General features: G+C 36.4%; 1 protein-coding gene and 1 pseudogene across 3 annotated transcripts in view; one reads left to right on the forward strand and one right to left on the reverse strand.

Moving 5' to 3' along the window:
* TENM1 (teneurin transmembrane protein 1) overlaps positions 1 to 23,568 on the reverse strand; it is a 779,956-nt gene that overhangs the window by 718,533 nt on the left and 37,855 nt on the right. The gene's annotated exons all lie outside the window — the stretch shown is intronic.
* Positions 22,161 to 22,854, forward strand: LOC109730282 (pre-mRNA-splicing factor 38A pseudogene; annotated as a pseudogene).

Here is a 23,568-nt window from a genome sequence, read left to right on the forward strand (position 1 = left end):
AAACAAATAGAAAAACATACCATGTTCATGGATCATCAGAATCAACATTATTTAAATGTCTATACTATCCAAAGTGATCTACAGATTTAATGTAATCCCAATTAAAATACCACCACCATTTCTTGAAGATCTAGAAAAAATAATTCTATACTTTCCATGGAACCAGATAAGAGCCCAAATAGCCATAGCAACCTTAAGCAAAAAGAACAAATAAGGAGGCCTCACTTTACCAGATTTCAAGCTATACTAAAAGGCTATAGTAACCAGAACTGCATGGTATTGGTATAAGAACAGAGACCTAGACCAAAAGATCAGAACAGAGATTACAGATGTAAAACCATCCTCATATTGTCATCTGATCTTTGACAAAGCAGAAAAAAACATACACTGGGGAAATGAATCCCTATTTAATAAATGGTGCTGGGAAAATTGGATGGTCATATGTAGAAGATTGAAACAGGATCAGCATCTCTTTCCATTCACAAAAATTAATTCAAGATGGATAGAAGTCTTAAACCTAAGGCATGAAACTATAAGAATTCTAGAAGAAGAGGCTGGAAAAACTCTTATAGATACCAGCCTAGGCAAAGAATTTAAGAAGTTCCCCAAGGCAATCAGGGCAACAACAAAAATAAATAAATCGGACCTGATCAACTTCAAAAGCTTCTGCATAGCCAGGCAAACAATCAATAGAGTGAAAAGACAACTTACAGCATGGGAGAAAATATTTGCATGTTATACATCCAATAAAGGCCTAATAACCAGAATCTACAAAGAACTCAAGCAAATCATCAAGAAAACATCAACAACCACAAAAAGTGGACAAAAGACATGGACAGAAGATTTTCAAAAGAAGACAAATGGCCAAAAACATATGAAAAAATGCTCAACATCTCTAATCATCAGGGAAATGTAAATCAAAGCCACAATGAGATATCACTTAACTCCAGTGAGAATGGCTTTTATCAAAAAGTCCCAAACAACAAATGTTGGCATAGATGCGGAGAGACAGGAACACTCACATACTGCTGATGGGACTGCAAAGTAGTACAACCTCCATGGAAAGTAGTATGGAGATACTTCAGAAAACTAAAAGTAGACCTACCAATTGATCTAGCAATCCCACTACTAGGTATGTACCCACAGGGAAAAAAGGCCATTTTATAAAAAAGACATTTGCTTTCAAACATTTATTGCAGCACAATTCACAATGACAACAATGTAGGAACAACCCCAGTGCCCATCAATACATGAGTGGATTAATAAAATATGGTGTACGTATACCATGGTGTATTACTCAGCCATAAAAAATGGTGAACTAATACATCTTGTATTATCCTGGATGGAACTGGAGACCATCCTCATAAATGAAGTATTGCAGGAATGGAAAAACAAATACTACAGATACTCACTATTAAATTGGAACTAAATGATCAACATTCATGTTGGTAGTAAAATTCATATGGTAGTACATACATATGGTAGTAAAATTCAATGGAAATCAAGCAGGTGGGAGTGGGAAGGAGGAGATGGGTAAATTCACACATAATGGTTACAATGCACAATATCTGAGTGATGGACATACTTATAACTTTGACTCAAACTGTACAAAAGTAATTCATATAACTAAAATGTTTGTACCCCATAATATTCTGAAATTTTTTAAAAAAGGGCATTTCATCAAAATACCTACATGCTAACATAGGGGTACTGGTAATTAAGTTCTGCCAAAAAGTAACTATTCTCAACATAAAGCAAAGACACATAACATTCTAGATTGGGAAACATGAATTTTTCCAATATTGTGACCATTAATCCCATGAAGAAAAAATGAGAAGCCACAAGTTTTCCTAGAAAAGAGACTATCAGAACATTGATTCATTCTCCCTTTATATTATATAAAATATCAATTCCAGTAATTGGGGAAAGATAGTCAATCTAGATGTTATTTTTCCTAGACCATGAAATTAAATACCTGCATTTAAAAAAAATCTGGATAATTTATAGATTAATTTTTCATGGATATCACTCATGCCTTATTAACACAGACTAACTTTGAGTCATAAAGCAAACCCTTTCATTAAGAAAGCAAACACCTAAGTGGACATACAGGAATAACATTTATTGGGTGTCGGGCAGATGGGAAGGGGTGGAGGGGATGGGTATATACATACATAATGAGTGTGAGGCCCAGCGTCTGGGGGATGGTCATACTTAAAGCTCTGACTCGAGGGGGGAGGGAGGTCAAGGGCAATATACGTAACCTTAACATTTTTACCCCCACAATATGCTGAAATAAAAAAAGAAAAAGAAAGAAAGAAAAAAATAATTTCCTCCAAACAGAATGTCTTTGAATGGTTTTGAAATGGTATAGCATGGTATGTTACTAAACCCAAATGTACACAAGATCTGACAATCATTCCGGCTATAACTTTTGGTCAAATTCATTAGCATTGCTAGTGATGCTGAATCATTTATAAACGTAAGTTGGGAAAAGTAGCCTTTCAATAAATTCAGAGATGTGGCTCAATTTATATTGTATACCTTTCTTATACATTAATACTTGTTCTGATAATATACAAAATTTAAACACTCAATAATATATTTACAGTTGTAATCGTAGCTTATACCATAAAGTAAAAAGAAAAAAAATGTAGTCTCTAATAAATGTCACCCTTAACTTTTGTGCTGCCAATGATGGACTTCTAATTCCTGCCATTTTCCAAAATGATCATGAAAAGCTTGAAATGAAGTCATTTGCTGCCTACATAGCAGAATGCTTTACATTTGCTAATTCATTGTGAACGTAGTAACGCAGGCAGTGATGAGGGAAAGAGGTAAGGAGAGAATAGCTAAGCTCTTTATGGCTCTTCTGTTCAGTTATAACTCTTCTTCCCTCTCTCCTCCCATCTCGCCATTTCAACATCTTAATCATCCTAAGATAGAACATTGGTCATAAATGATCCAGACAAGTTTCCAAAATAACTAACAGAATACCACAGGAGCACTCACATCTGAGAAGTAAAGAGATGAACATCTATGAGGATACCTCATCTGTCTTATTTACAGGACCTAGCAGAGAACTTAGTATATAATAGGTGCTTTTACATATTTAATGAGTGAATGAATGAGTGAAGTAAAGGTATGTCCAAGTCCTTCTTCTTTCCCATTTTCCCCCCTATTAATTTAATCTTCATCTCCTACAGAAAATCTGGGCCTGATTTTACATTGGGGATTTTTTTTGCATTTCACCACTGCCAGAACATGTGGCTCCCCTATTGAGTTCATAGTCATGGGATTGATTTGTATTAGACCCTGGAATACTCAACTTCTCAATTACCATTAGTTCCCATTACTGTAAGTACTATGATGATTGGGACATCACTACAAATACTGGAAATGATCAAGTGTAACTAAATTTCTTCACAATAATTTCAAATAAATCCAAGTGATTTTCCAATTTTTAAAAATTTGCCAACAACTAAAATGCACCTGAAAAATTACAACTTGGCCTTAAATGCTACAATTGCTATAGTTTCTTAATTTGCAAAGTTTGCAAAATGGAACTCTATATTTACTTAGCAAAGCTACATTATGTGCAACATTAATATTAATAAAACAAGCCATCTCATTTATCTTTATTAACAAGACTGTCACTTCATAAATTTTCAACTAACACCCAATGACTTTTTATATTTGAATGCAAAAAAGACAAATTAAAATTCTTCATCCATTTCACTTCAACTGAGGGAAATCAAGCAGAAAACACAGTGAGAACAAATGCCCTCTTAGAGCTAAGAACACGAGTTAGGTTTGATCAAGGTTGGGTTCACTGGCATAGGACAAAGTTAAATCTTTACAGCTTGGTTTCTAACTTTCTGAATCATTGAAATCATATTGATTCAGAAAACCATGATAGTAAAACTAACTACAACTTTGTGCCCTTCAGAAAGAACTTTTATGCCCAGAGTATTACTTTGTAATTGGCACAAGGATCTACAAAATTTTAGTACGTGACATATGTAAACATTACACAAACACAAGGTCAGTCTTGCATATAAATAGCATAGGCACCAATGTCATAAGATTTAGAGTCATTAGACAATTTGTCTACCCTCAAAAAAATGTACCCTATATGTTTTTCATGATATCTGAGACTTATTTCCTTGGTATCATTTCTTTAGGTTAAAACAAGCTCTTCAGAAGCCCCCTATCAATCAATACACCAATGTATTATCTCTTTGGTACTAATTACCTACCCAGACTATTGCAGAATTGGACAAAACTGTGGTAACTTCTGATGAAGGTGAAAGGAGATCATGGAAAGAGAATCCAATGTAGAAAAGAGACTTGGGGGAGGGAGTTAAAGGATTTGAGGGGCAACATGAGAACTTCAAGAGCCTTGGGATTAAAGGCAAGTATTCCCTAACACACCTAGCCATTTCCTCCTTCAGGCATCACAATAATTTTTTAAGCCTCTATTATAGCACCTATCAGGTTTTACTGTTATTTAGGTATTAATTTATCAATATATCTAATTAGGTTCTAGGAAATGTGCTAGGCACTGGGATTAGAATGATTGTATGTGCCAACAGAGTTATAAAGTTCAATTTAAGAAGAAATTTCTGAGGTAGAGAGACTTAAGGGTAAATAGAATGATGTTAATTGGCAGTTCTTCCTACTAACAAGTAAAAGATACTCACATTTTAAGTTACTATAACACATATTTGGTGAGGCACAATAAAATTTAAAGGATTTATGATTAATAAGCCATACTTCCCTCTCTCCTAGTTTGTTTCTGAATTCCCAATACCCCATAACACACCCTAATTGAATTTGGTTAATTTCTAGCCATTTCTTTAATATATTCAAGGAACTTTTAATTCTGAGCCCACCTACCAATAATCTGACTATAGCCCATAAAAATTTCCATTATCACCTCTCAGGTCCAATCTCTCACTTTTCACCTAACACAGATTCATCATTTTTTTTATGTCTGTATTGTTTCAAATAGGTTGACAGAAAAAAATGTATATTATGTATAATACATATACCTACATATACATAGGTGTATGTGTATGTGTGTGTGTGTGTGTGTGTGTGTATACATACATACAGAGAGAGAGAGAGAGAGAGAGAGCGAGCAAATTTCATTTCCAGCTTCAGTTTTTCTGATCTTATTCCTGTAAGCTTTCACAGCTCTAATCACAGGCACACACTTCACAGGAGTTTAAAGATTCTTTTCATGTTTTACTCAACATTACTTTTTAGTTATAAAAATTAGTTGAGCCATAATAGACTCTCTATTTAAATCTGCAAGACTCTAACCTTATAATTAGACTTTTAAAAATACTTCTTCACTCCCACTAAATCTATTCTTCAAACACAATGAGACCTCCAAGCACATCCCTCGTCTCTAAGTTCCTTGTCTATCAGCCTCTTCCTGACTTCCCTTATATGCCCACCTGACCTTCACCAGTGATCACAGGTCCCTTTTACATCTTACCTTGTATGCACTTAATCTGCCAATTCATAATCCTACAGCCATCCCCCCCCCCATCCTTTTTTTCTCTTCCTGCTCACAAGCAAGCAGCAGAGAACAAGAGAAAACACACATTATCTTTCTGATTGGTTCCACTGAAGTTTTATGAATTTTTTTCACCAGTTGGTCCTCAAAAATCTATCACTATTGCTTTTAGTCAGCCCTGCTTCACTCAGGCCAACTCACTAGCATGGTCATTGATAACTTTTTCTCTTATTCATAGAGAATTCAAGTCATCAGGTCTGAACTCTTAACATCCCCTAACTATACTTTTAAAATGTATTTTCATTTATTCTTACTCCTCTCTCTTTAGTTTCAGAGGAAGAAATATTCTCCTAATTTTCCAAGAATCTTTCTCAACTGTGCTTTATATACATCATCTGTGCTTCTAACCTGTGCTGTCTCTTCTGAAAACTTGCTGTATCAATTATATTCCCTTTTACAATTATCTCTCTTGTGCTCTCACTCTCTCTCTTTCTGTCTCTCTCCCCCACTAGCATTCTGTTTCCCTAAGTCTATTTCTCTCTCAATCTTTCTCTGTTTCTTAATGTATCTGTCCTTCTCAATTCCTTCCATTCCTGCTCCTTCTCTTCTTTCACTTCCTCAATAGCACCATATCCTGGTTTTCCTTCTGTGCAGTTACTATTAATATATCTGTATCCCAATTACTTGATCCCTCTGTCTGCTTCTTTTTTTCTACCAGCTTCTTAAAACCCATCTTTCCCTAAGTTATGTCTTCCCTGTTCTCTTCTCATTCTATATGCTCTCATTGAGCAGTTTCATTCAGGTCCACAGTTATAACTCCTTCATATATAATGATGACCCTCAAGTCTATGTCACTAGCATTGAATTCTCTCTTGGACTCAAGTTCCACAGCTTCAAATGCCTAATGTCCAATGGTAATCTTATAACAAACACTTCCAACATCACCTTTCCCAACCAAACTTGTTCCTCCTTCTGTATTCCTCTAGGTAGTGGCTGAAGCTAGAGGAATTGGGATCATTCTTCTCTGTTGCTCTTCATTCCCATGTATAATTGATTACTAAGTTCTGTCTATCGTAACTATGAAATATGTCTTCATTTCCATTTACAATGCCCATGGTGTAATCTAGGCACTCATCATCTCTCACCTAGATAATTGTAGTAAACTCCTAACTGGTTCCTTTATATCCCACATCCTCTCTCTCCAATCTGTCCTCAATACTGCTGTCAAATTTGTCTCTGCAAAATAGAAACCAACATCATGCCAGACTCTTGCTTAAAACACTCCAGTGGCTCTCCCTTGCCTTCGGGATAAAGTTCAAATTCATTAATAGGCATTCAAGGTTCTGTCTATCTTTCTAGTATTACATACTTTAAGTTGTCTTAATGCAACTGATGCTCTAGCAGCACTAGAGTATATGACACATATGTCAAACAAGTCATGCATTTCCATGCCTTAGCTTATGTTCTGCCCACAGCTTAGAATGGATCTCATCCCTTCCCCAAACATGCACTGTTATTTCTTTAACTGGCAGACTACTATCCATTTTTCAAGACCAGTTCAAATGTCACCTTCTTTCTCTATAGCCCACTCTGTGTCCCCATTAACAGCATTAACTTCCTCTATCTGCCATGGCACATTGTATCTATCTGTATTATAGCCCTTGTCCCACCAGAGCACCATTATTTGTGTACTCTTATCTTCTACCAGATTGTTAATTTCTGAGAACAGGAATGGCATCTCATCCATTTGCATTCCTAGTGCCCAGAACAGGGTATAGGAAATATTCAGTTGTCAATGAATTTGTAGGTTGTAAATGAACTAATATATTTAATTATTAAGGAAAATAACTTCTACACAACAAAGGATAAATTCTAATACATTTTAAGTTCCATTGAATCGAGTATATATTTAAGTTATTATACTGTACTCCAATAGAAAACATTTCCTATCCCCATCTGGGAAGAGGCAATAACTTTGATCACTGAACAAACTAAGAGTAGAGGAAGATAGGATCATTTTTTTACTTCTATAGTAAGGACATCTAGATCAAAGAAAAAAATAAAATTACATACCTTCCATATGTGATGCACTGAATTAGGATGGAAGTGTGCAATAAAAGAATATAAGATACAGTCTAAACACAACTTATATATTTTAAGTTTCCTAGTATCCACCACCTCTAGGGTCCAACATAGGCAACATTCTAATTTTTTAACCTAATTAGACTATTATTTCAGCAACCAATACATGTTTGTAGCATCAAGACACAGGTTTTCAGGATTTCCCCATGAATACTGAAGGATAAGAGAATTAATGAGGATCACCACCAGGTAAACACTGCCATCAAAACATGGAAGGAAGGAAGGAAGGAAGGAAGGAAGGAAGGAAGGAAGGAAGGAAGGAAGGAAGGAAGGAAGGAAGGAAGGAAGGAAGGAAGGAAGGAAGGAAGGAAGGAAGGGAGGGAGGGAGGGAGGGAGGGAGGGAGGGAGGGAGGGAGGGAGGGAGGGAGGGAGGGAGGGAGGGAGGGAATGACAAGTTGAAAATTGTGGTTACCTGTGAAAAGGGACTTTTCACATTTCATATATGTAGACTATGTTTAAATGAAGCCAGAATGGGTAATCAGAATTGTTTGGTTTTAATTTTTATTTCCCCTTCTCAATTGTTCTAAATAGATCTATATGAATTGAAAAAATTAAGGGTTAATTAAAACCCTCAGAGAGCATATAGTTGAAAATGCTAAGAAAGTAAACCTAGTAGTTTATATTATTCTGGCAATATTTTATGGTGGTGATTGAACTCTCCTGACCTATATTCCTTTCACATGGTCTCTGCTATGAGACAGCTGGCCTGGGTTAGAGGGCACAAAATGCTGACAAGACAGAGTGAAAATAAGTGGCTCATTTGGGGGAATTCTAGCTTACTTGCTTCAAAGCAACTAGTCACATACTATTAAACATACATGTGGCTATTAGCCACCTCTCCTAGTGAATACCTGACCTAAAATAAAGTAATAGTCTTCTGTTTTGTCTCTAAATATATCTTTAGATAAAAATTAAATAAGTTTAAAGCTAGAAACATATTAAAAGCTGCCTTTTATTCATAAAAGAATGGGTAAACAAGCTGTACAAGGTATCACAATAGATTTTAACCAGACATAGTTTCTGGCAAAATTTGAGCAAGGATAAAACTTCTATGTGATGAAAGTCTTTCTAAGAAAAATTGCTTCAGTGAAATCGTGATTCAGTGTTTGACATTCCCTATTGTTTTTTATTAAAAGGCTTTTAGCAGTTCTCAGCAGAAAGTCAAACCAATATTTATTACTTAAATGGCACAGTGAGGTTTACACAAAATCAAAGTTATCTTTAAATAGAAAATCTGTCTGTATAATATTCCTGTGAATGTCAGGGGGAAAAAATCAAAATTCCAGTGGGCCTACGGGTCTTGAAAATGTATGACACATCCCAAGCTTATAGCAGCAGTTATGTTGAAAGAGTAAACTTAACAAATAAATCATCAGAACATGCATGATACCTTAAAAAGCAATGCTAGCTAAAAATCCTTAGTAGAAAAGAAATTCCCCCAATATTAAAATGAAGTGTCTTTAATCTTTTCAGCAAAGTTATAAGCAATGAAAGCATTTATCCAAAATAGTTTAGCATCACTGCTTTAAAAATAATGGCAAGTCAGCATAATGCAACAGATCACAGACCAATGCAGAAAATGACACAGATGACCACTTTGTGGTATATTGTAGATTACTGCTTTGTGGAACAAAATGCTTGTGAAAGGGGCTAGGGTAAGGATATTATGAATTACTTGGATAATCATATCACAATCATGGAAAATAGGTGAGACTATTTTTAACTTTCCAAATATAGTAAGTTTATAGAGGGTCATGAGGATGGTACAAACAAATAGTATAACCAGCATTAATTGAAAATTGTATATATGGTTTATATAGAAAAATGGTTTTATCATTTCAATGAAAAGCCAAGCCCTAGATATTTTAAGCCAGTAGTTCCCAGCTGGGGAAAATTTTCCTCTCTCATCCCCACTTTGGGGAAATTTGGCAAAGCTGGAGACATTTTTGATCATCACAAATTGTGGGGGTTAGGGGAGGATTACGAGTGGCATGCAGTGGATGTTGCTAAACATTCTACAATGCACAGGACAGCTCTCTCACAACAAATAATTAGTCAGCTCCTTCATAATAAAATGTGGTATTTGTATACCATGGAGTACTACTCAACCATAAAAATATGGTGAACTACCTATTGTATTATCCTGGTTGGAGCTGGAGCCATTCTTCTAAGTGAAGTATCACAAGAATGGAAAAAGAAATACCACATGTACTCACCGTTAAATCAGTACTAATTGATCAACACTTACATGTACATATAGTAGTAACATTCATCGTATATTGGGCAGGTGAAGGGGGATGAGGAGATGGGTAAACTCATACCTAATGGGTGGGGTGCACACTGGGGGATGGGCATGCTTATAGCTCTGACTTAGATGGTGCAAAGGCAATTTAAGTAACCAAAGCATTTGTACACCCATAATATTCTAAAATTAAAAATTAAAAAATAAGAATCATCTAGCTCCAAATGTCAATAGTGCCTTTGTGGAGAAAGCCTGGCCTAAATGAATACACTGAAACCTCACAACAACCTTAGCTAACATAAACTGAAAATTGTCATTAAAAATATCATTTTGAATCTAATGTCCAAGCATTGTACACTTGTTAAAAGGTGTTTTCACATATAAGTTGATTTTACTTTTAATTTATGGGTTTTCCTGAAAAGCATTATAATTAAGTTACTGTGTGTATTCATCTAGCAGGGCATTATACTCCATGACAGGCAGTGAAAAGTAACAAGTGTGAATGTGGATATGAATGTATGTGCATTTAAGGAGGTAAAAGATGACTTGACCAAAGCCGGTATGGTTGGAGAGAAAAAAAGCCACACATATAAAATACTACTTAACTGTAATTAAAGAAAATGACAGGGATTACAGAAAAAGATTATTTTTGTTCATTTGATCAAAAACAACACATGTATTTAGATTCTCTTGCCATGGTCTTCAGAGAAAGCATTGCAGTATAATTTAGGAACCATCCTTCCAGAGAGAAACTTCTAAGAGGAAAGCTATATTAATGCAATTCCAGGAACATACAAAACCAGAATTGCCTGAATAGTTTGTTCAAACTATCACATCATGAAGAAGGAAGCCTGTGACAACCAAGATTATTGCCACAAAAAAAAAAAAATACTTTCTGAATTCAAGATGTGTTATATGGTCAAGAGGTTGGTAGATGTTATCGAAGAGGGCAATATGACAAGCCTGATCTAAGTCACACTTGCTGAAAGAGTTGCTTGAGAGAGAGGAGAAAAGAGAGAACAATTAAATCACTGATAGTGCAAAGAACAGAGGTGTGTCTTTAAATCCGAAAGATACAATTCATTCCTAAACAAGCTGAGTCTCAAAGGAAAAAAGTGCCCCCCCCCCACTATTTCCTCACTGGAAGAAATGTCTTGGTAATATTCAGTTACCTCTTCAAGGAGATAGGAATCTGTCAGGAACCCAAGAGAAGCTTGAGGGAAACTCTTTGTTTCCCCCAAGAAAGAGCTCAATCAAGGAAATGTGGTGCTTAAGGAGGACTGCCACCAAGTGTTCTCCTTTAACATAGAAAAGGTAAAACCTGCAAGAGTTCTTTCCTTGAGCTTCTACCATTAGAATGTCCTTGGGGTATATGACTGTGTGTGTGTGGGGGGGGAGAGGAGAATGCTATTCAAAAGCAATTTCCAGATTCACTTACTGCATTAATTATAGGCCTTTCCACAATAGTTCAGCCCTTTTAGAAAAAAGGTCTTTTCCTCTTATACATATAAACTGAATTAATCTCCTGAGGGGGGGGGAAACTATCTTAAATTCTTCAGGTGAGAGTACTAAAACAGAATTGGAAGTTATTTCTTTTTGTTTCCTTTGTCTTGATGGGTAATTAGAGAAAGTTTAATAATCAGTAAAACTGGAGGTATTTTAATGCCAAGCATACTTGAGCAAAAATAATCCCATCTAACATTTGTAGAGCTTTTACTTTCACAAAGCACTTCCTTACTAGAGTCCTCTTAGACTAACTGTATAAAACTGGGATTTTCAGATTAAGTTAATCTTTGACCCTTAGTTTCTACCCTACTTTGTTACTGTGATTCTGTGAAGAGTCAAAATGGGTGTTAAATGCAAGGCACAAACTCACAGACAGCAATTCAGCATGAAAGTGCTTCAAAAGGGAACACTTGGAAAGAATTTGAATGTAGTGCCTGAGCAGAGATGAATAATGCACACACACGTTTCCCAGCAATGACACAGAAATCTCTTACACAGGACATCTGTTTCCACACTTAATAGACCAGTTGATTGTCATTTCACTACATGTATGTTGTATCAACTATTGTTGAGTGGTATTTCTTCCATAAGCTAAAGCTGCATTTTAATCCTCAAGTCATCTCTTTAAGCATTAGTATTCTTAAGACACTGCGTGATAAAATATAACACCATTTTCAAAGAACAGCAGGATGTTTTTACTGCTTCATACATAACTCAATTGCAAACATGGAATTAATAAAAAGAAAATACAATTAATTAGTTAAATGTTACTTGTTTCACTACCCAACTAGATTTACTATAGGCCAAAGTAATTATCAAATCCCAACTATGCCAGCATTTGGAGCCAATCTACACTAACAAAAAAGGGCACTGGCTTTACATTTCTTAAATTTACATATTTAAATTGGAGTCATAACCCTGGGGTTTGGGATAAGAATCTAAAGTCACCAGTCATCAAAGTCATGACAAAGAGTAGGAGATGGAAACTAGTTAGAGAGTTTTCTGTTTGGAAAAGTTTCTGAGATGCAATTAAAGGTAAACTAGATCTCAAAGTAGGAAGTTACAAGAGTAAAACCCAGAGACCTCACTATACTAACAGACTCGGAATTTACCTTTAAAATGCCACAAAGTTCTGTTGCTCTATTTATTCAACACATTTTGCCTTCCTCCTCTTCATATTATTATGAAAAGAAAAAGCAGATCCACCTGCAGTAATATTTGTTCAATTTTTTAATGGAATTAGGAGCAAAGAGACCACACAAAAAGGAAAACATGGGAAAATAGTAGTTATATGTAGATTACAAACACCTTGAGGGCTTTTGTGAGATCATGTCCTTTGTAACAATCCACTAGCCTCTAACTACTCTAAACATTTAGCAAATGTTGCTATTTGAATGCCTGAATAACTGAGCTATCTACCAATTCTACAGCTGGTAACTTTGCGTGAAACAAATACTTAATTGAACTATAACGTGGCAGGCAATGGCCTGGCCACAAGGAGTGTAGCAGTACACAACACACATGATGGCCCCTATCCTCACAATGCATATAGTCAAGTTCAGTAATTCTCAACTTTGGTAGCACATTAGAATCACCTAGGAAATTTAAAAAAATACTGATGCCTGATGCCTGGGCCCGACTCCAGACCAGTTGCGTCATAATATGTGAGAATAGAGACTGGCTGTCATTATTTTTAAAAAATCTCCCTAGCTGATCCTAATATGCAGCCAGAGTTGAGAATCGCTAGTCTAGCTGATCATTTTTACTTAATCACTTAGAAAATGGTTGCATGGTCATACATGTAGACATAAGCTATTTGCCTTCTATTAGAAGCTCAGGGACAGTTTTCTGCTTCTGTTTAACTAGATTATTATAGCAATCACCCAATATGCAATGTAGCTTAAAAATATGTGTCAGCACCAGGTCACAATCCAACTGCTCAGCACAATGCTGAATGCAGATAGACACTTATACATTACATATGCTTTTGTATCCATTGACTGATATCATATTTTTGTTACCATTATATATTCTGGAGCACTTTACACCATGCACATGTAATAAAACTTGATGATGATTGGTTTCTCTGGGAGCAATTTCCAAGAATGGCTGACCTCCCAACAAGTCTATTTGGTGGGAAAAAACTTACATGCCTCGATTTCCAAGTAACTTTGCATTATGAATTCAACACTGATGGCCCTGTTTAGAATGCATTCCTAAAGTGAAAGGATCCAAAATTGAGGTATAAAAATGCCTTCTCGTTATTCAGAGCCTAATTAGAATACAATTCATGCAAGAAAATCTGGATATTCCTAAATGTTTCCCAAAACACTTCACTTGAACACATATCTGAGCAATAATCTCACTAAATCAGGGGAAAAGTGTCATCATTTAAACAAGCTCTCTAGCTAATAAAAAGTAAAAGGGAAGAATATTCGATCTACTTTAGTATTCTGAAAACCCATCTTTTAAACCAAATGTATATAATATATATCACACCAATGTGAAGATATTTGACTTTCTAAGATGTATCCCTAAACTAAAAATAGAGACATCAAATTTATGGAGGAGAAGGTATGATTTTTGTGTATGCTCTTACCTACAACCTGATTATAGTTTTAAAACTATAATAAATATAGTTTTAAAAATCATGCAAACTATCAAAGTCAATCACGGTCCTTCCCAGTCAAGGTGGTCTTTATAGAGGTATCAAGGAGAATTCTGGAGCAGAGATACAGGGTCATGGTTGTCTACATGATATCAACCAGAAAAATTTAGGGTTATACCAAAGCATAGCCCTTTATAGCATTAACATCCACACTTCTCAAAGCAATTTTTTGGAAAGTTAGAGTAGCCCAAAGATTTTCAACACTAGATGCACATTTTAATTACTCTTGGGAGCTTGTAAAGTATCAATGTTTGAGTTCCACTCCTAGAGATGCTGATTTAATAGATTCCCAAGAGAGAACAAGGACCCATATGGTATTAGTAGGCAAATTACTCACCCATAGTTAAAAAATGCAGACTAAATGACTTACAACTTCCCATTTATTTACAAAATAAAGTATGACTATGTATCTGTAATTCTAGAATATCTGAAAAATCTGATATAAAGTTAACAATGAAGGAAGAGGAAATGGTTATTGCATAGGCAAATAGCAGTGTCTAATCACAAATAAATATGCTTATTTAAATAAGGAATGTGGCCAGGCGGGGTGGCCCATGCCTGTAATCCCAGCACTTTGGGAGGCCAAGGCAGGAGGATCACTTGAGGATAGGAGTTTGAGACCAGCCTGGGAAACATAGCAAGATCCCATCTCTACAAAAGATTTAAAAATTAGTTGGGTATGGTGGCACACGTCTGCAGTCCCAGCTACTCAGGAGTCTTAGGTGGGAGGATCACTTGACCCCAGGAGTTCAATGTTACAGTGAGCTATGATCATGCCACTGCACTCTAGCCTGGGTGACACAGATAGACCCTGTCTCAAAAAATAATAATAATAAAAACAGACAAATAACTAAAGAACATTAGAGTCCATTTCCAGAGATGTAACCCATTCAGGAGAGCAAAGCCAGAAACAGTCCATGAGCACATGATGAAGTGAGATTTGGGGACACAAAAGGGACACAACTAACCATTAGGGAACTGAATTCAGTTAAAAAGAAATTGGGCACAATGTCCCACAAGTGGTCAGGGAGGTCCACACAACAACTCTATGGGCATATGACTGCTAATCAGAAAAAACAAGTTGTAAACTCTCACTTTTGGTTTTTAAGCCCCTTAACTTATGTCTTCTCATGCTAGCTCCCTTGAAACTCTCAGACTGAACTCAGCATTGGCCTATGGATTTGTAGGACTCACATACCCAACTTCTTATGCCCATGATTATGTGTCTAAAAAAATATGATTCTTTGTTGTTCTTCACCAAATCCAACTTTCGGTTTTTGGATAAATGAGCCTGACAAATATTGTGATCTAGGAAATGATAACACCAATCATCTCTTCTACCGTCTATATCATTCATCAGGGAAATTAACAGATGAGTCCAAATGAATTTGAAGAGTTATATTTTCCATACCATACTTTAATTATAGAATTATTATTTCCAGATATGCTTGTTTACTATACTGAGTCTTTCCTGAGTCAGTAACTGAAAAATTCTGAGAATTCAAGAAATGTGTCAAGTCTGGAGTTAAAGTAACAAAAATAAAGTTATAAAGTTAAATAAGAACATTTTTATACTTATTTGTGATCAGACTCTATTATTGGCCTATAACAGCCAATTCCCCCTCCTTTCTCAGTAATATCATACCAGATTTATTCAGGTATCCTTGTTCTTCCACACGTCCATATGCTTCAAGAAAGACTACAACACCTTGGTAAGATACCACTTCATATCCACTATGATAGCTATAATAGAAAAGATAATAAGTGTTATAGAGAATGTGGAGAAATTGAGATGGGACATTCCTAAATTGCTGATTGGAATGTAAAATTGTTCAATCACTGTGGAAAACAATCTGGCAGTTCCTCAAAAAGTTAATCATAGAGTTACCAGATGACCCAGCAATTCCATTCCTAGGTATATACACAGGAGAATTGAAAACATATGTTTACACAAATGCTTGTACACAAATGTTCATAGCAGCACTTTTATAATAGCCCAAAGGTGGAAACAACCAAAACGCCCATCAACTGACAAATAGATAAACAAAATGTATCCCTACAACAGAATATTATACAATCATCCTTTGGTATCCATGGGGGTTGTTCCAGGACCCTTCAGACACCAAAATCTGAGGATGCTCAAGTCCCTTATATAAAATGGTATAGTATTTTCATATAACCTACATACACCCTCCTGTATACTTTAAGTTATCTCTAGATTACTTATATTACTTAATACAGTATAGACGCTGCATAAATATCTATCACACTGTATTGGTTTTTATTTGTATTATTTTTTGTTGTTGTTAATTTTTATTGTTTTTTTTAACTTTTTGATGTGCAGTTTGTTGAATCTACCAATGCAGAACCCATGGATACAGAGGGACAACTGTACAGCCATAAAAAGCAATGAAGTGCTAATACCTGCTACAGTGTGGATGAACCTTGAAAACATTATGCTAAGTGAAAGAATCTAGTCATCACAGGCCACACATTGTGTGATTCCATTTATATGAAATATTCAGAATAGGAAAATCTATAGAGATAGAAAGGATACTAGTGTTTGCCAGGGGCTGGGAGAAAGGGAAATGGAGAGTGACTATTTAATGGGTATGGGATTTCCTTTAGGGGTAATGAAATTGTTCCAAAATTGATGGTTATGATGGATGCACAACTCTGTGAACAGACCAAACACCATTGAATTGTACACTTTAAATGGGTAAATTTTATTGTATGTGAATTGTATCTCAATAAAGCTATTTAAAAAAATGATCCAGTGACACTCTACAAAAAAGACACCTGCACTCGAATGTTTATAGCAGCACAATTCATAATTGCAAGGCTGTGGAAACAGCCCAAGTGCCCATCAATCAAAGAATGGATTAATAAAATGTGGTATATGTACACCATGGAGTACTATTCAGCTCTAAGAAACAATGGTGATATAGCACACCTTATATTTTCCTGGTTAGAGCTGGAACCCATACTACTAAGTGAAGTATCCCAAGATTGGAAAAACAAGCACCAGATATATTCTCCAGCAAACTGGTATTAACTGAGTAGCACCTAAGTGGACACATAGGTGCTACAGTAATAGGGTATTGGGCAGGTGGGAGGGGGGAGGGGGGCGGGTATATACATACATAGTGAGTGAGATGTGCACCATCTGGGGGATGGTCATGATGGAGACTCAGACTTTTGGGGGGAGGGGGGGAAATGGGCATTTATTGAAACCTTAAAATCTGTACCCCCATAATATGCCAAAATAAAAAAAATAATTAAAAAAAAATATATATATATATATAATCCTAACCCTAGGCCCAGCCCCAGTCACAGCTGAAGCTTCATCCCCAGATCCAGGCTCAATCACAGAATGTTAATCTTGGTTAGCGTGAGTGGATTATGGTTATTGCTTGCTTTTTGGCCAGTGATCAGCTAGCAAAAAAAGATTCATGTTACCTAATTTTGGCCAATGAGATGTAAGGGGAAATCTTGGGGCAAAGGAGTGAAAAAGATTTCTTAGGACTTAAAGAGTCACAAGAAACAAATAGTTCTTTTTTTCTCCCCCTTTCTGCATTGGTGTATGAAGTTGTCATACCCGAAGCTGTTGCAACCATATTGATATTATGAGGGGCAAACTAACTATAAATGCTGTGGATGGAAGAGCTACACTGGATTCATTGTGTATAAGCATATGGACTGGGGATGCCACCTAATGAAGCATTTGTGCACTCTCAGAACTAAAATCCATTAAGCTAAACCAATTTTCATATTTCTTTTTACTTCATCACTATAGCTCCTATCACTGACGATGTGTGACACAGAATGTATCTCCTACTTCTACTTCCTCGGTAACTCACTGCAATCTGATACGTGCTCTTTCCACTTCACTGAAATAGCTTCTTAAATAAAGTTTGCCAATGTGCCAAATCCAAGTGCCTTTTTCATTTTGCAGCCTCTTCAACTTTTCTGCAATATTTCACGGTACCAACGACCCCACACCTCTTGTCTCTCTTCCTCTAGATACCAAAACATTATATTATTCTGGTTATAATTCTTCTGGTTATAATTCTTCTCTAACTCTGCTCCTTCTCTAACTCTTTCATTGGCTACTCTTCTTCCTACACCAGCACCTCAGGTCTTCTCCTCAGCCCATTTTATTTTGTTTTGTTGGCTCTCTATATTCTTTCCATGGGTACTTGCATCCATTGCCACAGTTTCAATTTGCACCTAAATTCTGAAGATACTGGTGACTCCAATAACTTCATCTCAGCCCCAATCTTTTTCCCAACCCCAACTTCACAATCCCAACAGTTGCCTCCTTGGACACTGCAAAGACAACATGTCCAGAATAGAATATTTTTTTCCCACCACAAGCCTACTCTACCTGCTGAATGCTCAATTTCATTTAATAGCACCCACACTCCCAGTTGCCCAAAATTGAAGCATTGGAGTCATTCTGACCCTCCCTCTTCTTACTCTTAGCACAACACCTTGCTAGAGTTACCAACACTTGAAAATTCAACCATCACAATGTCTTGACCATATGCTCACCCCTTGCTGCCCCCATTGCCACTGCCTTTATTCAGGCCACCATCAACTTTTTCCTGGGCTGTGCCAATGGCCTCTTAAGTGGCATTCCTGCCTCGAGTCTCTCTGGATGCTATATTACTGATATAGCTATTATCTAGGAGCTAATATCTGGAAGCTAAAGTCAATAGTGGCAGTGTGTGCTTGTTGGGCAAGAGCTGCTACAGAGAAGTCGTTCTTTTCTCAAAGGGACTTTCTTGCCTGATATTGCCCCAATCACCCTAGGATCTGTGTCATCAGCCAGTAATCCACTCTTGCCAAAGGCTGTCACAACCAGGTAACTTACTTAGCATTGTCAAGGTCATCATAATAGCTAGCTAGAAAGCATTAATAGCTAAGATCAAGAGACATCAGTGTAACTATTATATTTTGGTTGACTATAAGGAGCAAATATAAAGATGTTTTAGGGTATTTTTAAGAATAGAGCAGTTTATGTTCCTTGAGGAAATGTAAGTTTTCCATGACATTCAGATCTGCAAAAATAAAGGCTTAACAAATATCCATGAATTTTGCTTAATGTTTAGCCTAATAGTAACCCTTTGGAATATGCTTTTGACAAATGTACTGCTTCTCTTCAGAAAAGCCTGTTTCCTAACAATAGTCATGTTCTTCAATGTGGATTATTTTAAACGTGATATATAAAAAGTGCCTTTTGGTCACATTTTCCTTCTCATCCATTCTCCAGTTTGTAATTTTTATTTTATTTTATAAGTTAATAAATTCTAAACCACTGAAAATTATTTAATAAAATATACTATATGGTGTCTTGTCACTTCTTTGCTCAAGGGTTTATTTTGATATGGGTGATAACTTAAGTCTGTTACCTAACACCTAGTAATTCTAACATATCTTAGCATTGCCTGCCAATATCTATGCAACTCTTAAAAGGCTGTATTGACACAACACTGAAATTTCCAGCTGAAAAGCCAAATTTTTAGGTAATCTACAAGCTGGTTTGCCTTTAAACCATGAAACAACAAGCTTAAGTGATTTTTTCTGAGTATAATTAACACGTAGTGCTTCTGTAATAATGAGCTGATTTGGAGAAAAACAAGTGAATTCAATCAAATTGGTTGTTTTCACAACAGTTCAGAGTCAGTTAATTTCAAAACAACTAGTTCTTTCACTGATTTCAGCCCTGTGTGCATACAAAACATGCACTAGCCATTTGTTTAAGTGACTGATAGCTTACTATGATACCCTTCTAAATGACAAATCCTCACCCTCCTCCAGCCACTTTCAATCCTTCCCATAATACCATTTTACCATGTCACATGGCTACTTAAAATCCTCAAATAATTTATTTTTGTCTATCAAATAAAGTCTGAAACTTTCATTATGTCATTATGACCAAGTGGAATACTTTTATTCCTCTTTTCTATCTCTTCAGATTGTAGATTTTCTCAAGCCCCAGTGTCTCATCTCCTCTACAAAGCCATCCATAAATACTACAGACTGCACTAAATTTCTCTTCTCTGAATTTGTATCTCACTGAAAGTCTAATGCACATGAAGTTAACACTTGAAATGTCAGAATTATTGCTTTGTACCTGGTACAGCACCTAGCAGAGAACCCAGCACACAGTAGACAGTTCATGAACACTTATAAACTTGCCTCATTGACTTCTTCCATCAGACTAAGAATGCAACTAAGGCATAATAGCAACCTTTCAAATTATACTTCATTGAGTAAATAACAGGGAAAAGATCCTTTCCTCTGTGCCTTTATTCTTCACTGACTCATTAATTTGTATAAGTACACCATAGTTGTAGGCACTGTTCTATTACTGAAGATACACCAGAGTGTACTCAATCTGCATTTGTCCTGAGCATAGGAAGTTTCTGGAAAGGGAGTATGGCTTACTTCCAATACTAATCATCTCCTCCATTCAACTTCTATCAAAAAGGTGTCTATGACTGAATATCATTTCCATGAGTAGAAAACAAACCCCATCAAGTAGGAGTGTTGCTAAAGCTAACATAAAAAAGCTATCAGTGACACAAATGACATTGAGTGTCTGTCATTACAGATCAGCTTACAGTGAGAAAGTGATTCTCTTCACATTATCTGGGCCATCAAAAGAAACCTTCTCTATTAATTTGCATAACCTCTAATTAATGAAATTATACCACTTCTTAACACCATTATGAGGATGGAAGAGACGCAGGAGGAGAAGGTGGGAAAGAACAGGATAGAAAATGGATTGGTTTTGCATATTAAACAGAAATGTGTAGGAAGTTGGATATTTGCCATATTCTCTGGCTCTATTAATAGCCAGTATACCCATAATTCAAAACAAAACCATCAGACATTAACAAAGAGACATGTATATGGATATCTGAGACATTATTTTATTTATATGATGTCCTCTCCATAGGAAGTCTAAATTTACTACACTACCTGAAATAAAAAAGTGGAAAAGGAAAAATTTAGACACCTGCATCTGAAATGCATTACAATGACAGGTAAAGTTCCTTGATGTGATGAGACTCCCATGGATACAAGTAAGGAGAAGAGAAGCAGAGATGCTTTTAATGACAGTAGGAAGACAAAAGCCGAGCTGCTTTTCTGCTCAACTTTTGAAGGCCTGGTGGCACTAGGCTCATAATTCAGGAAGAATATTATCCTAACTTCTTAACCTTGCTTCAACAGAGAACTCATGTAGTGAAAATTACATGAACATTTATTTTGGAAAACATTTTCTCTTCTGTCCATTCACCATATTACTGCCCTAATAAAGTAGCCCCATTTAAAGCCATCACAGTTGCCCCGAGTTACTTCCTGTGTGCTTTCAAAAACCACAATTGTTGCAAATAAAGAGAAACATAATTTTAGTAAAGAATAACTCACATTGAACATATAAGAATAATATTTATGGGGTGTCGGGAGGGTGGGAGGGGGGAGGAGAGGATGGGTATATACAACCAAACGAGTAAGATGTGCAACGTTTGGGGGACGGACACGCTTGAAGCTCTGACTCAAGGGGGGAGGGGGACAAGGGCAATATACGTAACCTTAACATTTGTACCCCAATAATATGCTGAAATTAAAAAAAAAAAGAATAACTCACATTGATTCTATCGGTGACGTGGTTCACGGAGTAAGTTCCTTACGATACAGAGCTTCCGATTTCAAGAGGGTTACCCAAACTGTTTAGTGAGACTTTTCCCGCCTTTCTCCGTGCCTCTCGGTTTTTTTTTAAATCCGGATGTGACGCATTTAAGGACTCGACAGAAATAGAACCAAAGGCATTCTAAAAGTGCGAACCGTCTAGTGAAGGATGCACACAGCATCCATGGCACCAACCCTCAGAATCTGGTGGAGAAGCTCATTCAAACACGAATCTATGAGTCCAACTACTGGAAAGATGAGTGCTTTGGACTAACGGCTGATCTTGTAGTGGATAAAGCCATGAAATTAAGATTTGTGGATGGCGTCTATGGTGGCAACATAAACAAACTCACTTTCTGTGTTTAACCTTGAAGATGCTTCAAATTCAACCCAAGAAGTATATCATTGTAGAGTTCATCAGAAATGAAGATTTCAAGTATGTCCATGTGTTGGGGGCATTTTACATGAGGCTGACAGGCACTGCAATTGATTGCTACAAGTACTTGGAGCCTTTGTACAATGACTATCGAAAGATCAAAAGCCAGAACCGAAATGGAGAGTTTGAACTGACGCATATAGATAAGTTTATTGGTGAACTACTGCACAGCCAGAGAGTGTGTGATATCATTCTGCCTGGCTACAGAAACGCTATGTGCTAAAGGAGGCTGAGCAACTGGAGCTTCGAGTTAGTGCTCTATAAGAGGATATGGATGATGTGGAGTCCAGTGAAGAGGAAGAAGAGGAAGATGAGAGAGTGGCATCAACTGACACTGCCAGAGAAGCTACCAAGACTTAGACAAGCCCCGTTGCTCTCCTACGCTGAGCTACAGGACGAGTAAGAGCCAGTCTCCTAAAAGAGAGTCCATCTGCCACAAGGAGAAGCCTCTCCCTCCACCGAGAAAAGCAGGGAAGCAAGAGTCCAAGACATCCTCGCAACAATTCCCGAGATCAACGACACAGATCCTGCTCCAAGATCCAAGGTCACAGATCCACAAGATCCACAGTCACAGACACAGGAGCCATTCAAAGAAGAAAAGCCACAAGAAAAGCCGGAAAGGGAATGAGTAATGGACTCAGTTTGCTCTAATCCTAAATGGCCTCCTGGGGATATGAGGGTATCTATGTGGAAGGATTAAGATCTCCAACCCAGGTAGCTATAAGAATATTTTAGTTTTTTCTTATCAAGTTTCTCCACTTTTTTTTCAAATGAAAGAGATGCTGAGTTTTGTATCTCTTTTTTGAATCTTAATCAACATCTTTGAGAGATGATGTTTCCTAAGGTCAGTCTTTAACCCAAAGATATGGGTGTTGGGAATATAAATGACACAGAAAAGATCTGGCCACTTGGTAACTGATTCCCTTTTTGTTATTAAACCTGACACATTCATTAAAAGAAAAGAATAACTCAAATAATTTGGTGTTGATGACACTTGAGTTTTGCAGGTGTGATATGTACTGTGATAAAGCATATTCTGAAAATGCATATGCATATACAATAGTATTGCAAGCAGAACAAATCAATAACTATTCCTCATTGTGTACCCTACTTGTTAGGGAGTAAACGCTAATTACATGCACTGCTTTAAGTAAAAAATATTAAGTATTAGGAATCTTTCAAAAACTTGCTTCTTTTCATTTACATCTGATAACTATAAAATGTCATAACCTCCATAGAAAACAGCGTATAAGTTCAAATGAAGCAATTTCAATTTAAGAATGCCCATGTTCACACGAGGGAGTGATTATTTACAAAAGTCTTACCATACAATGAATTTAAATAAC

Source organism: Microcebus murinus, chromosome X, assembly GCF_040939455.1.
Source record: "Microcebus murinus isolate Inina chromosome X, M.murinus_Inina_mat1.0, whole genome shotgun sequence".
In the NCBI taxonomy this organism is placed as follows: domain Eukaryota; kingdom Metazoa; phylum Chordata; class Mammalia; order Primates; family Cheirogaleidae; genus Microcebus; species Microcebus murinus.